Source organism: Pristiophorus japonicus, unplaced genomic scaffold (assembly GCF_044704955.1).
Source record: "Pristiophorus japonicus isolate sPriJap1 unplaced genomic scaffold, sPriJap1.hap1 HAP1_SCAFFOLD_118, whole genome shotgun sequence".
Classification (NCBI taxonomy): domain Eukaryota; kingdom Metazoa; phylum Chordata; class Chondrichthyes; family Pristiophoridae; genus Pristiophorus; species Pristiophorus japonicus.
This window is the reverse complement of record NW_027250842.1, coordinates 429,759-444,450: the sequence shown is the minus strand read 5'-3', so window position 1 is coordinate 444,450 and position 14,692 is coordinate 429,759. Positions and strand designations below refer to the sequence as shown.

The following is a 14,692-nucleotide window of genomic DNA, read 5'->3' as shown; positions in this document are numbered from 1 at the left end:
TGTATAAGATTCTGAGGTGGCTTGACAGGGTGGATGCAGAGAGGATGTTTCCCCTCGTGGGGGAATCTCGAACCAGGGGGCATAGTCTCAGAATCAGGGGCCGCCCATTTAAGACTGAGAAGAGGAGGAATTTCTTCTCTCAGGAGGGTTGTAAATCTGTGGAATTCTCTGCCCCAGAGAGCTGTGGAGGCCGGGGTCATTGAATATATTTAAGGTGGAGATAGACAGATTTTTGAGCGATAAGGGAGTGAAGGGTTATGGGGAGCGGGCGGGGAAGTGGAGCTGAGTCCATGATCGGATCAGCCCATGGTCGTATTGAATGGCGGAGCAGGCTCGAGGGGCCGAATGGCCGACTCCTGTTTCTCATGTGAGGCGGGTGTCCGGAGTTATGTCGCAGATCAGCCGCGATCTCATTGAATGGCGGAGCGGGGCTGAGTGGCCTCCTCCCGTTGCTGTGTCACGTGCCGTGCTTTGTCTGACCTGTCGTGTGTCCTGTGTCATTAAACCCCTCCACACAGTACAACGAACTGCAGGATAAGGTGCAGTCGGCCGAGACCAAGGTGTCTGAGATGGAGACCACCATCGAGGACCTGCAGTGGGACATCGAGAAGCTGCGTAAGCGGGAACAGAAGCTCAACAAGCACCTGGCCGAGGCCCTGGAGCAGGTAAAGCTCGCGGCGCGCCCCAGTGGCTCAGGCGGAAGCCATTTGTGGCCTGTTGTGCCCGCCCCGGCTCTGTGAAAGCGGTGTCCAATTTGTCCCACTCCCCGGCCCACTCTTTTTTCCCCCCCCCCCCCCACAGCCTCGCAAACTTTTCCGTTTGCCGTATTTACTCAATTCCTCTTTGGAAAGTTAGTCTTCAATCTGCTTCCACTGCCCACAAGGATCGCGTTCCCAATCGCAACAGCTCGCTGCGTGAAAATCTATTTCCCCTGTCTCGCCTTTCTATTGCCAATCGCCTTCAATCTGCGTCCTCTGTTAACTGACCTTTCTCATCATTTTCTCGATCAAAACCCCCTCGTAATTTTGACCCCCCTCTGTCAAATCTCCCCCCCCCCCCCCCTCCCCCTAACCTTCACTGCTCTGAGGAGAACAACCCCAGCTTCTCCAGTCTCCCCACGCAACTGAAGACCTTCAGCCTTGGAACCGTTCTGGTCAGTCACCTCTGCACCCTCGCCAAAGGCCTCGATGGCCTGCCTGAAGTGCGGTGCCCTGGAATTGGACTGAACGCTCCAGCTTGGACCTGTTCAGTGATTTACAAAGGGTTTAGCAGCGGCTCCCTTGTCTTTGTGACTCTCTCCGTCGATTAACAACAGCCTCTCTTCCCTCTTTCTCTCCCAGTTGAACTCTGGTTACCATGTGTCTGGTGGCTCAGCAGGATTCCAGGGCGGGCAGATCACGCTGCACATACAGAAGGTAATCTCTCGTCCCGGTGCATTGGGACCCACGCGTTCTCACTGGCAGTCGTCGTCATTATCACAGGCAGTCCCTCGGAATCGAGGAAGACTTGCTTCCACTCTTAGCGTTGAGTTCTTAGGTGGCTGAACAGTCCAATACGGGAACCACAGTGTCACAGGTGGGACAGACAGCGGTTGAGGGAAGGGGAGGGTGGGACTGGTTTGCCGCACGCTCCTTCCGCTGCCTGCGCTTGGTTTCTGCGCGCTCTCGGCGACGAGACTCGAGGTGCTCAGCGCCCTCCCGGATGCACTTCCTCCACTTAGGGCGGACTGGTCTTTGGGCCCAGGGACTCCCAGGTGTCAGTGGGGATGTTGCACTTTATATCAGGGAGGCTTTGAGGGTGTCCTTGTAACCCGCCTTTGGCCCGTTTGCCCGTGAAGCAGTTCCGAGTAGCGCGCTCGCTTTGGGGAGTCTCGTGTCGGGGGGGACGTGCGGACAATGTGGCCCTGCCCAGCGGAGCTGGTCGAGTGTGGTCAGTGCTTCGATGCTGGGGATGTTGGGCCTGGTCGAGGACGCTAACGTTGGTGCGTCCGTCCTCCCGGGGGATTTGCAGGATCTTGCGGAGATATCGTTGGTGGTATTTCTCCAGCGACTTGAGGTGTCTACTGTACATGGTCCGTGTCTCTGAGCCATACAGGAGGGCGGGTATTACTACAGCCCTGTAGACCATGAGCTGGGGGTGAGATACCTACTGTACATGGTCCGTGTCTCTGAGCCACACAGGAGGGCGGGTATCACTACAGCCCTGTAGACCATGAGTTTTGAGGGCCTGGTCTTCAAACACACTTTTCCTCAGGTAGGAGGCTGCTGGTGACCGGTGGGGGGGGGAGGGCTCTGTGGGGGGAGCGGGTCTCTATTGACAGGGGGAGGGGGGAGGGCAGGGGGGCAGGGGGGCAGGGCTATGTCTATTTACAGGGAGGTGGGTGTAATATATGCACTTGTAAACTATGATCACATTTTTGTAAAGCTGTTGACCTGGCCGAGGGTGGGCGGTCGAGGGGGTCGTTCAGCCCCGACTGCCTGCCTCTCTTCCGCGGTTACCTCCGAGCCAGGGTGTCCCTGGAGATGGAACACGCGGTGTCCACCGGTACGCTCGCGGCCTTCCGCGAGAGGTGGGCGCCGGAGGGACTGGAGTGCGTCATCGCCCCCGGCAACCAAATTTTAATTTGATTTAAGTTTACTGGCAAAAGTTTAATGTGTCGGTTTTAGTGTCCCCCCTCCCTTTAATCAAGGGACACTTGTATTAATGTTTGCAACAAAATAGTTGTAGAGCTGTTGAGTGGGAGTGGCTTAGCCAGTCGCGTGATGTTCACAAGACTCAAATAAAACCCCGGCCAGTTGGGTTCGGGGGATCCACGCCGGGGCAGGTGGTTGTGAGCCTGGTGGACCAACTGGTAATGTGTGGTGTGATTGTTAAACCTTCTGCTAATAAACCGACCAGTTCTTAATATCAATGTGTTGCTATTGGCCTTCATAGCGAGGAAATTTGAGTATAGGAGCAGGGGAAGTCTTACTGCAGTTGTACAGGGCCTTAGTGAGGCCACACCTTGAATATTGTGTGCAGTTTTGGTCTCCTAATCTGAGGAAGGACGTTCTTGCTATTGAGGGAGTGCAGCGAAGGTTCACCAGACTGATTCCCGGGATGGCAGGACTGACATATGAAGAAAGACTGGATCGACTAGGCTTATATTCACTGGAATTTAGAAGGATGAGAGGGGATCTCATAGAAACATATAAAATTCTGACGGGACTGGACAGGTTAGATGCAGGAAGAATGTTCCCGATGTTGGGGAAGTCCAGAACCAGGGGTCACAGTCTAAGGATAAGGGGTAAGCCATTTGGGACCGAGATGAGGAGAAACTTCTTCACCCAGAGAGTGGTGAACCTGTGGAATTCTCGACCACAGAGAGTTGTTGAGGCCCATTCGTTAGATATATTCAAGAGGGAGTTAGATGTGGCCCTTACGGCTAAAGGGATCAAGGGGTATGGAGAGAAAGCAGGAATGGGGTACTGAGGTGAATGATCAGCCATGATCTTATTGAATGGTGGTGCAGGCTCGAAGGGCCGAATGGCCTACTCCTACACCGATTTTCCATGTTTCTATGAATTCTTAAGCAAAGAACCCATGAAGCAAGTACATTACAGGGTGCTTGTCACTATTTACAGGAGGGAGAATATAAGAATTAGGAGCAGGAGTCGGCCATTCGGCCACTCGAGCCTGCTCCGCCATTCAACGAGATCATGGCTGATCTTAGACCTCAACCCCACTTTCCCGCCCGATCCTCATATCCCTCAATTCCCTTCGTATCCAAAAATCTAGCGATCCCTGCCTTGAATATACAAAGACTGAACCTCCACAGCCCTCTGGGGCAGAGAATTCCAGGGAAGGGAGTGGGGGGGGGGGTGTGTTTCTGTTTACAGGGGGAGTGCGGCAGTGCCTCTGCTTAATCAAGACTTGAATTAATATAGCGCCTTTTACGACCACCGGACGTCCCAAAGCGCTTTACAGCCAATGAAGTACTTTTTGGAGTGCGGTCGCTGTTGTAATGTGGGAAACGCGGCAGCCAATTTGCGCACAGCAAGCTCCCACACACAGCAATGTGATAATGACCCAGATAATCTGTTTTTGTTATGTTGATTGAGGGATAAATATTGGCCCCAGGACAAACTCCCCCAGCTCTTCTTCCAAATAGTGGCCCCGGGATCTTTTACATCCACCTGAGAGAGCAGATGGGGCCTCGGTTTAATGTCTTATCCGAAAGACGGCATCTCAGACAGTGCGGTACTCCCTCAGTACTGCCCCTCCGACAGTGCAGCGCTCCCTCAGTACTGCCCCTCCGACAGTGCGGCGCTCCCTCAGTACTGCCCCTCCGACAGTGCGGCGCTCCCTCAGTACTGCCCCTCCGACAGTGTGGCACTCCCTCAGTACTGCCCCTCCGACAGTGCAGCGCTCCCTCAGTACTGCCCCTCCGACAGTGCGGCGCTCCCTCAGTACTGCCCCTCCGACAGTGCGGCGCTCCCTCAGTACTGCCCCTCCGACAGTGTGGCACTCCCTCAGTACCGCCCCTCCGACAGTGCGGCGCTCCCTCAGTGCTGCCCCTCCCTCAGTATTGCCCCTCCAACAGTGCAGCACTCCCTCAGTACTGCCCCTCCGACAGTGCAGCACTCCCTCAGTACCGCCCCTCCGACAGTGCGGCGCTCCCTCAGTACTGCCCCTCCGACAGTGCGGCGCTCCCTCAGTACTGCCCCTCCGACAGTGCGGCACTCCCTCAGTACTGCCCCTCCGACAGTGCGGCGCTCCCTCAGTACTGCCCCTCCGACAGTGCGGCGCTCCCTCAGTATTGCCCCTCCGACAGTGCGGCACTCCCTCAGTACCGCCCCTCCGACAGTGCGGCGCTCCCTCAGTACTGCCCCTCCGACAGCACGGCGCTCCCTCAGTGCTGCACTGGGAGTGTCAGCCGAGATTTATGTGCTCGAGCCGCTGGAGAAGGGCTTGAACCCACAACCTTCTGACTCCGAGGCGAGTGTGCTTACCCAATGAGCCACAAGCTGTGACTATTTGCAGGAATGGGGAATGTGATGGTGACAAAGACCTGTGTGCGGGGGGAGGGGTTTGTTTGTGTGTGTGTGTGTGTTTCCGTCGCTGCAAATGCACCAGACCCCTAGTCGATCCCACCCTCTGCTTTCCCCCCCCCCCCCCCTGCTCCCCTCACTTCTCCGTGTTTGCGCCCGCAGTTCGAGATGCTGAATGCTGAGTTGGAAGAGAACAAGGAGCTGGCCAACAGCCGCATGGCGGAACTTGAGAAGCTGGAGCAGGAGCTGCAGGAGGCAGTGCGGGAGAACGAGAAGTTGAAGGTGAGCAGCCGTGGGCCCTCGGGGAGCGTGGGGGGCAGCGAGCAGTGCGTTCCCTTCAGTTGTTCGAGGGGGCGCTACGCGGCCCATTCAAAATACCCACGCGGGCGCATTTTTCCCCCGTTCAAAGCCAGTGAGCCAGCTGAGTGGGTGCTGAACGTGTCAGATTATGAGGGGGGCTCGACAAGGTGGATGCAGAGAGGATGTTTCCACCGATGGGGGGAGACTAGAACTAGGGGGCACGGTCTTAGAATAAGGGGCTGCCCATTTAAAACTGAGATGAGGAGCAATTTCTTCTCTGAGGGTTGCAAATCTGTGGAATTCGCTGCCTCCGAGAGCTGTGGAGGCTGGGTCATTGAATAATTTTAAGACAGAGAGAGACAGTTTCTTAACCGATAAAGGGGCGGGCAGGGAAGTGGAGCTGAGTCCATGATCGGATCAGCCAGGATCGTATTAAATGGCGGAGCAGGCTCGAGGGGCCGAATGGCCGACTCCTGCTCCTATTTCTAATGTGCGCCCCCCGCCTGGTAGCGCGTGTGTGTCTCAGTGTCAGCTCCTGTACAGTCTCTCTCCCAGGAGAGGCGTGAGTTCGGGGCCCAGAAGAGGCACGGGGGCCCAGCCCACACACACTGTGCGATATGTGTGTGAGCGCGCACTAGGCCCGTGCAGCAGAGCAGGTCTCCAGACGTCCTGGTTAACCCTTGCCACTGGACCAAGAGCTCGCTCTGTCGAGCCCCGTGTGGTGGCTGGTGTGTAACGGTCACCCCACGTTAAAACAATCCACCCTCAGGCATCTCCCACCCTTCAGGATGTGGTTCGGGATCCGGAATATTAGGGTCCTTCATTGAAACACTTGTGAACTCATCCCTTTTTGGCGAGGAAGCAAGTCATCCTCGTTTCGAGGGACTGCGTATGATGATGATGACCGTACGCCCAGCGTATATAAAGCCATGATTTGCTCCCGTCTGATAGTGTACGGCCCGTGTGTGTGTGCCTCGTGTACGCTGATGACACCCAGCTCGACCTCTCCACCACATCTCTTGACCCCCTCCACAGTCTCTAAATTGTCCGACTGCTTGTCCCTCATCCAGTACTGGAGGAGCAGCGATTTTCTCCACTTAAATATTGGGAAGAGCAAAGCCATTGTCTTTGGTCCCCGGCACAAACTGCGTTCCCGAACCACTGACTCCCATCCCCCTCCCTCGCATCAATCTGTGGGTGAACCAGACTGTTCGCAACCTCGCTGTCATGTTTCACCCTGAAATGAGCTTCCCGCCACACATCCACAGCAGAACGAAAACCGCCTGTTTTCACCCCCCCCATAACATCGCCCGTCTCCGTCCCTGCCCCAGCTCTTCTGCTGCTGAAACCCTCATCTGTGCCTTTGTTACCTCCAGACTTGACTATTCCAACGGACTCCTGGCCGGCCTCCCACATTTTACCCGACGTAAACTCGAGGTGATCCAAAACTCGGATGCCCCCGTATCCGAACTCACACCGAGTCCCGCTCACCCATCACCCCCTGTGCTCACTGCCCCGTGTCCTAACTCACACCCAGTCCCGCTCACCCATCACCCCCTGTGCTCACTGCCCCGTGTCCTAACTCACACCGAGTCCCGCTCACCCATCACCTCCTGTGCTCACTGCCCCGTGTCCTAACTCGCACCGAGTCCCGCTCACCCATCACCCCCTGTGCTCACTGCCCCGTGTCCTAACTCGCACCGAGTCCCGCTCACCCATCACCCCCTGTGCTCACTGCCCCGTGTCCTAACTCACACCGAGTCCCGCTCACCCATCACCTCCTGTGCTCGCTGCCCCGTGTCCGAACTCACACCCAGTCCCACTCACCCAACACCCCCTGTGCTCACTGCCCCGTGTCCGAACTCACACCCAGTCCCGCTCACCCATCACCCCCTGTGCTCACTGCCCCGTGTCCTAACTCACACCCAGTCCCACTCACCCAACACCCCCTGTGCTCACTGCCCCGTGTCCGAACTCACACCCAGTCCCGCTCACCCATCACCCCCTGTGCTCACTGCCCCCGTGTCCTAACTCGCACCGAGTCCCACTCACCCATCACCCCCTGTGCTCGCTGACCTACATTGGCTTCCGGTTAAACAATGCCTTGAAATTCTCATCCTTGTTTACAAATCTCTCCATGGTCCTCGCCCCCCTTCCTATCTCTCTAACCACCTCCAGTCCCTACACCCCTCCCTATCTCTGTAACCTCCCCCAGCCCCTACACCCCTCCCTATCTCTGTAACCTCCCCCAGCCCCTACACACCTCCCTATCTCTGTAACCTCCCCCAGCCCCTACACACCTCCCTATCTCTGTAACCCCCTCTAGCCCCTACACCCCTCCCTATCTCTGTAACCCCCTCCAGCCCCTACACACCTCCCTATCTCTGTAACCACCTCCAGCCCCTACACCCCTCCCTATCTCTGTAACCTCCTCCAGCCCCACAACCCCCCCGAGATGTCTGCGCTCCTCTAATTCTGCCCCCCTGACCATCCCTGATTATAATCGCTCCACCATCGGTGGCCGTGCCTTCTGTTGCCTGGGCCCCAAGCTCTGGAACTCCCTCCCTAAAGCCCTCCGCCTCTCGACCTCTCTCTCCTCCTTTAAGACGCTCCTTAAAACCTCACTCTTTAACCAAGCCTTTAGTCATCTGCCCTAATTTCCTCTTGTGTGGCTCGGTGTCAAATTTATCTGTTTTGTCTTGTAACACTCCTGTGAAGCACCTTGGGACATTTTACTGTGTTCAAGGCGTGATATAAATACAAGTTGTCCACTTGTCAGATCCTGTACATGTACGGTCATCATCATCATAGACGCGAGGATGACTCGTTTCCACGCCAAAAAGGGATGAGTTCACAGGTGTTCCAGTGAAGGACCTAATATTCCAGATCCCGAACTCCATCCTGAAGGGTGGGAGATGCCTGTGGGTGGATTGTTGTAACGTGGGGGTGACCCTTTGAACACCAGCCACCACACGGGGCTCGACAGAGCTGGGTCTTGGTCCAGTGGCGAGGGTTAACCAGGACCACTGGAGACCAGCTCTGCTGCACGGGCCTAGTGCGCCCACATATCGCACTGTGTGTGGGCTGGGCCCCCGTGCTGCCCCTGGGGCCCTCGCCTCTTCTGGGACCCCGAACTCACGCCTCTCCCGGGCCCCCGATCACGTCCCTCCACGATCTCTCGCCGCTCCTTCGCCCCCGACCCTCGCTGCTCCTGCTGCACATGCCCCACGCTCCAATCACCGACCTGGACCTTGATGATGCCCCCCTCCCTTCGCTACCATTGCTCTCCTGCACCAGTTCGCGCTGTAGCTTGCCGTGGTACACCGCCACGCTGGACCAGGGGCCGCTGCTTGCCGTTCCTTTTATGGCCCCGACCTGCCGCTGATGGTCTCTCGCAGGTCGGGGCCTCCGTGTACAGGACACAGGGGAACGATTCACTCCCTTCTGGTACTGTACACCCCGTGTGTGTCTCAGTGTCCCCTGTACACGTACAGTACACAGCGGGTAAGGGGAACGACCCACTCCCGTCTGGTACTGTACACCCCGTGTGTGTCTCAGTGTCCCCTGTACACGTACAGTACACAGCGGGTAAGGGGAACGACCCAATCCCGTCTGGTACTGTACACCCCGTGTGTGTCTCAGTGTCCCCTGTACATGTACAGTACACAGAGGGTAAAGGAACGATTCACTCCCGTCTGGTACTGTACACCCCGTGTGTGTCTCAGTGTCCCCTGTACACGTACAGTACACAGCGGGTAAGGGGAACGACCCAATCCCGTCTGGTACTGTACACCCCGTGTGTGTCTCAGTGTCCCCTGTACATGTACAGTACAGAGGGTAAAGGAACGATTCACTCCCGTCTGGTACTGTACACCCCGTGTGTGTCTCAGTGTCCCCTGTACATGTACAGTACACAGCGGGTAAAGGAACGATTCACTCCCGTCTGGTACTGTACACCCCGTGTGTGTCTCAGTGTCCCCTGTACATGTACAGTACACAGCGGGTAAAGGAACGATTCACTCCCGTCTGGTACTGTACACCCCGTGTGTGTCTCAGTGTCCCCTGTACATGTACAATACACGGGGTAAAGGGGAACGACCCACTCCCGTCTGGTACTGTACACCCCGTGTGTGTCTGTGTCCCCTGTACACGTACAGTACACAGAGGGTAAGGGGAACGACCCACTCCCGTCTGGTACTGTACACCCCGTGTGTGTGCGTACGGAACACTCTTCCCACTGTTGCTGTGCATCGAGCAAAACGTTGCATTTTATTTTTAAAGATAGACCTGCGGAACATCCCAGAGGACATCGTCAAGGAGACGCCCGAGTACAAGTGCCTGCAGTCGCAGTTCTCGCTGCTGTACAACGAGAGCCTGCAGGTGAAGACCCAGCTGGACGAGGCTCGGGCCCTGCTGTTAACCACTAAGAACGCCCACCTTCGGCAGATCGAGCACATGGAGGTGAGGGGGGAGAAAAAAGTAGACTTGTGTTTATATAGCGCCTTTTACGACCGCCAGATGTCCCAACGCACTTCGCAGCCAATGAAGTACTTTGGGAAGGTCGTCGCTGTTGTATTGTGGGAAACGCGGCAGCCAATTTGCGCACAGCAAGCTCCCATGCACAACAATGTGATAATGACCCAGATAATCTGTTTTTTTGATGTTGATTGAGGGTTAAATATTGGCCCCAGGACACCGGAGATAACTCCCTCGCTCTTCGAACTAGTGGCCCCGGGATCTTTTACATCCACCTGAGAAAGCAGATGGGGCCTCAGTTTAATGTCTTATCCGAAAGACGGCATCTCAGACAGTGCGGCACTCCCTCAGTACTGCCCCTCCGACAGTGCGGCACTCCCTCAGTACTGCCCCTCCGACAGTGCGACGCTCCCTCAGTACCGCCCCTCCGACAGTGCGGCACTCCCTCAGTACCGCCCCCTCCGACAGTGCGGTGCTCCCTCAGTACTGCCCCTCCGACAGTGCGACACTCCCTCAGTACTGCCCCTCCGACAGTGCGGCGCTCCCTCAGTACCGCCCCTCCGACAGTGCGACACTCCCTCAGTACCGCCCCTCCGACAGTGCGGCGCTCCCTCAGTACTGCCCCTCCGACAGTGCGACACTCCCTCAGTACCGCCCCTCCGACAGTGCGGCGCTCCCTCAGTACCGCCCCTCCGACAGTGCGACGCTCCCTCAGTACCGCCCCTCCGACAGTGCGGCACTCCCTCAGTACTGCCCCTCCGACAGTGCGGCACTCCCTCAGTACCGCCCCCTCCGACAGTGCGGCACTCCCTCAGTACCGCCCCTCCGACAGTGCGACGCTCCCTCAGTACCGCCCCTCCGACAGTGCGGCGCTCCCTCAGTACTGCCCCTCCGACAGTGCGGCGGTCCCTCTGTCCTGCCCCTTCGACAGTGCGGCACTCCCTCAGTACCGCCCCCTCCGACAGTGCGGCACTCCCTCAGTACCGCCCCTCCGACAGTGCGGTGCTCCCTCAGTACTGCCCCTCCGACACTGCGGCGCTCCCTCAGTACTGCCCCTCCGACAGTGCGGCGTTCCCTCTGTCCTGCCCCTCCGACAGTGCGGCACTCCCTCAGTACTGCCCCTCCGACAGTGCGGCACTGCCTCAGTACCGCACCTCCGACAGTGCGGTACTCCCTCAGTACCGCCCCTCTGACAGCACGGCGCTCCCTCAGTACCGCCCCCTCCGACAGTGCGGCGTTCCCTCAGTACCGCCCCCTCCGACAGTGCGGCACTCCCTCAGTACCGCCCCTCCGACAGTGCGGCACTCCCTCAGTACCGCCCCTCCGACAGTGCGGCACTCCCTCAGCACCGCCCCTCCGACAGTGCGGCACTCCCTCAGCACCGCCCCTCCGACAGTGCGGCACTCCCTCAGCACCGCCCCTCCGACAGTGCGGCACTCCCTCAGCACCGCCCCTCCGACAGTGCGGCACTCCCTCAGTACTGCCCCTCCGACAGTGCGGCGCTCCCTCAGTACTGCCCCTCCGACAGTGCGGCGCTCCCTCAGTACCGCATTGGAGTGTCGGCCTGGATTTTTTTCGTGCTCCAGTCCCTGGAGTGGGATTTGAGCCCACAACCTTCTGACTCGGGGGCGAGAGTGCTGCCCACTGAACCACGGCTGACAACTGTGAGCATGGGGGTGGCGAGATGTTTCACCTCGGCACCTCCCAAGGTGAGCGAGAGACTTTAAACCCCCTCCCTTTGACATTCAGTGGCATTACAGAGGGCACAGATTTCAAATAATTGGTCAACAGCCGGAGGCAAAACCGTTACCCCAGCTGGAGTATCGTGTCCAAATCTGGGCCCCGCACTTTAGGAAGGATGTGAAGGCCTTCGAGAGGGTGCAGAGGAGATTGACCAATAGTACCAGGATTGAGGGACTTCAGTTACGTGGGGAGACTGGAGAAGCTGGGGTGGTTCTCCTTGGAGCAGAGAAGCTTATCGTCGTCATAGTCAGTCCCTCGGAATCGAGGAAGACTTGCTTCCACTCTTAACACGAGTCCTTAGGTGGCTGAACAGTCCAATACGAGAGCCACAGTCCCTGTCACAGGTGGGACAGACAGACGTTGAGGGAAGGGGAGGGTGGGATTGGTTTGCCGCACGCTCCTTCCGCTGCCTGCGCTTGGTTTCTGCATGCTCTCGGCGACGAGACTCGAGGTGCTCAGCGCCCTCCCGGATGCACTCCCTCCACTGAGGGCGGACTGGTCTTTGGGCCCAGGGACTCCCAGGTGTCGGTGGGGATGTTGCACTTTATATCAGGGAGGGGCTTTGAGGGTGGTCCCTTGTAACGTTTCCTCTGTCCACCTTTGGCCCGTTTGCCCGTGAAGGAGTTCCGAGTAGAGCGCTCGCTTTGGGAGTCTCGTGTCTGGGGGGGACATGCGGACAATGTGGCCCTTCCCAGCGGAGCTGGTCGAGTGTGGTCAGTGCTTCGATGCTGGGGATGTCGGGCCTGGTCGAGGACGCTAACGTTGGTGCGTCTGTCCTCCCGGGGGATTTGTCGGTTTATGGGAGATTTAATAGAAGTTTTCAAAATCGTGAACGATTTTGACAGAGTAACTAAGGAGAACCTGTTCCCAGTGTTTGATGGTGGGTAACCAGAGGACACAGATTTAAGGTGATTGGCAAAAGAACCAGAGGACACTTTTTTTTCGCTGCACCTCAGGATATCCCAAAACGCTTTCCGGCCAATGAAGTATTTTTTAAAGTGTAGTGACTGTTGTAATGTAAGAAACACAGCAGTCAATTTGTGCACAGCAAGCTCCCACAAAAACAGCAATAAGATAATGACCAGATAATATATTTTTAGTGATATTGGTTGAGGGATAAATATTGGCCCCAGGACACCGGGGAGAACTCTCCCTGCTCCTCTTCCAATCGCGGTCATGGGATCGTTTCAGTACACCTGAGAGAGCCCTCAGTTTAACATCTCATCCAAAAGACGGCACCGTCCCTCCAACAGTGCGGCGCTCCCTCAGTACCGCCCCTCCGACAGTGCGACGCTCCCTCAGTACCGCCCCTCCGACAGTGCGGCGCTCCCTCAGTACTGCCCCTCCGACAGTGCGGCACTCGCTCAGTACTGCCCCTCCGACAGTGCGGCACTCGCTCAGTACTGCCCCTCCGACAGTGCGGCGCTCCCTCAGTACCGCCCCTCCGACAGTGCGACGCTCCCTCAGTACCGCCCCTCCGACAGTGCGGCGCTCCCTCAGTACTGCCCCTCCGACAGTGCGGCACTCGCTCAGTACTGCCCCTCCGACAGTGCGGCACTCCCTCAGTACAGCCCCTCCGACAGTGCGGCGCTCCCTCAGTACTGCCCCTCCCACAGTGCGGCATTCCCTCAGTACCGCCCCTCCGACAGTACGGCACTCCCTCAGTACTGCCCCTCCGACAGTCCGGCGCTCCCTCAGTACTGCCCCACCGACAGTCCGGCGCTCCCTCAGTACCGCCCCTCCGACAGTGCGGCGCTCCCTCAGTACTGCCCCTCCCACAGTGCGGCATTCTCTCAGTGCCGCCCCTCCGACAGTGCGGCACTCCCTCAGTACTGCCCCTCCGACAGTGCGGCGCTCCCTCAGTACTGCCCCTCCCACAGTGCGGCATTCTCTCAGTGCCGCCCCTCCGACAGTGCGGCACTCCCTCGGTACCGCCCTTCCGACAGCGCGGCGCTCCCTCAGTACCGCCCCTCCGACAGTGCAGCGCTCCCTCAGTACTGCCCCTCCCACAGTGCGGCATTCTCTCAGTGCCGCCCCTCCGACAGTGCGGCACTCCCTCGGTACCGCCCCTCCGACAGCGCGGCGCTCCCTCAGTACCGCCCCTCCGACAGTGCAGCGCTCCCTCAGTACTGCCCCTCCGACAGTGCGGCACTCCCTCAGTACCGCCCCTCCGACAGTGCAGCGCTCCCTCAGTACCGCCCCTCCGACAGTGCAGCGCTCCCTCAGTACCGTACTCCCAGGCGAGGGTGCTGCCCATGACTGACGGGTCCATGCTGGTGTTTATGCTCCACACCATCCCTTTCTCCCCCTACTTCATCTAACCTCTCCAACATATCCCTCGATTCCTTTCTCTCTCATGTCTATCTGACCTTCCCTTAAATCCATCTCTGCTTTTGGCCTCAACCTTATTTGGTAGCACGTTCCACATTCTCACCACTTGGGTGTCAGGGGCTTAACCTTCCCCCTTCCCCCCCGTCATTTGCGCCATTTTTTTTGGCGTGCGCCATTGTTTCTGCCGTGTTTATTATTTCCTGGTTTCCCCCCGCGATCTGAGCTGGCCTAACTGAGTTGGTTCCGATTTTTTTTCTGGGTGAGGTTTTTTTGACGTCATAGTCTGCGCCGGTTTTCGTAAGTTTCCGCAGTTTGGCCAAAAAAAAATGTTCTCCTAGTTTGGCGTAGCTGGCCACTCCCGGAAAACCTTGACAAATCGGTGCCGAAAGACGCTATTGTTTTCAATCGAAGATCTTGAAGGGAGTGGAGAACACTCTTCTTTTTAAAAAAAAAAATCAATAATAAAGTTTATCTGTCAATGTGGTAAAGTGGAATTTTGGGGGGGAATTTCAGAAGTTTTCATTTTTTTTCCTTACTCCCACGTCTCCGCCAAACGTCTTCAAGCGGGGCTGGGCGGGTCGTCGCGTCGGCCGGTAGAATGGGCCCCGGACACGGGCTCGGGCCTGGGCTGGAAAAGAAGCCCGGGGTTGGGGGCGAGAGAGAGAGAGGTACCGACCGATCGAAAGGCTTTATGCATTGAGCCCGGGGAGCGAGGTGCCGATCAGATCGCTTCTGAAGGCTCCGATGAAACATAGAAACATAGAAAATAGGTGCAGGAGTAGGCCATTCGGCCCTTCTAGCCTGCACCACCA

The 14,692-nt window shown here is 57.5% G+C and overlaps 1 pseudogene; it reads left to right on the top strand.

Annotated features, from left to right (window-relative positions):
- Nucleotides 1–14,692, top strand: part of LOC139242036 (E3 ubiquitin-protein ligase BRE1B-like) — an 80,109-nt pseudogene that overhangs the window by 22,892 nt on the left and 42,525 nt on the right.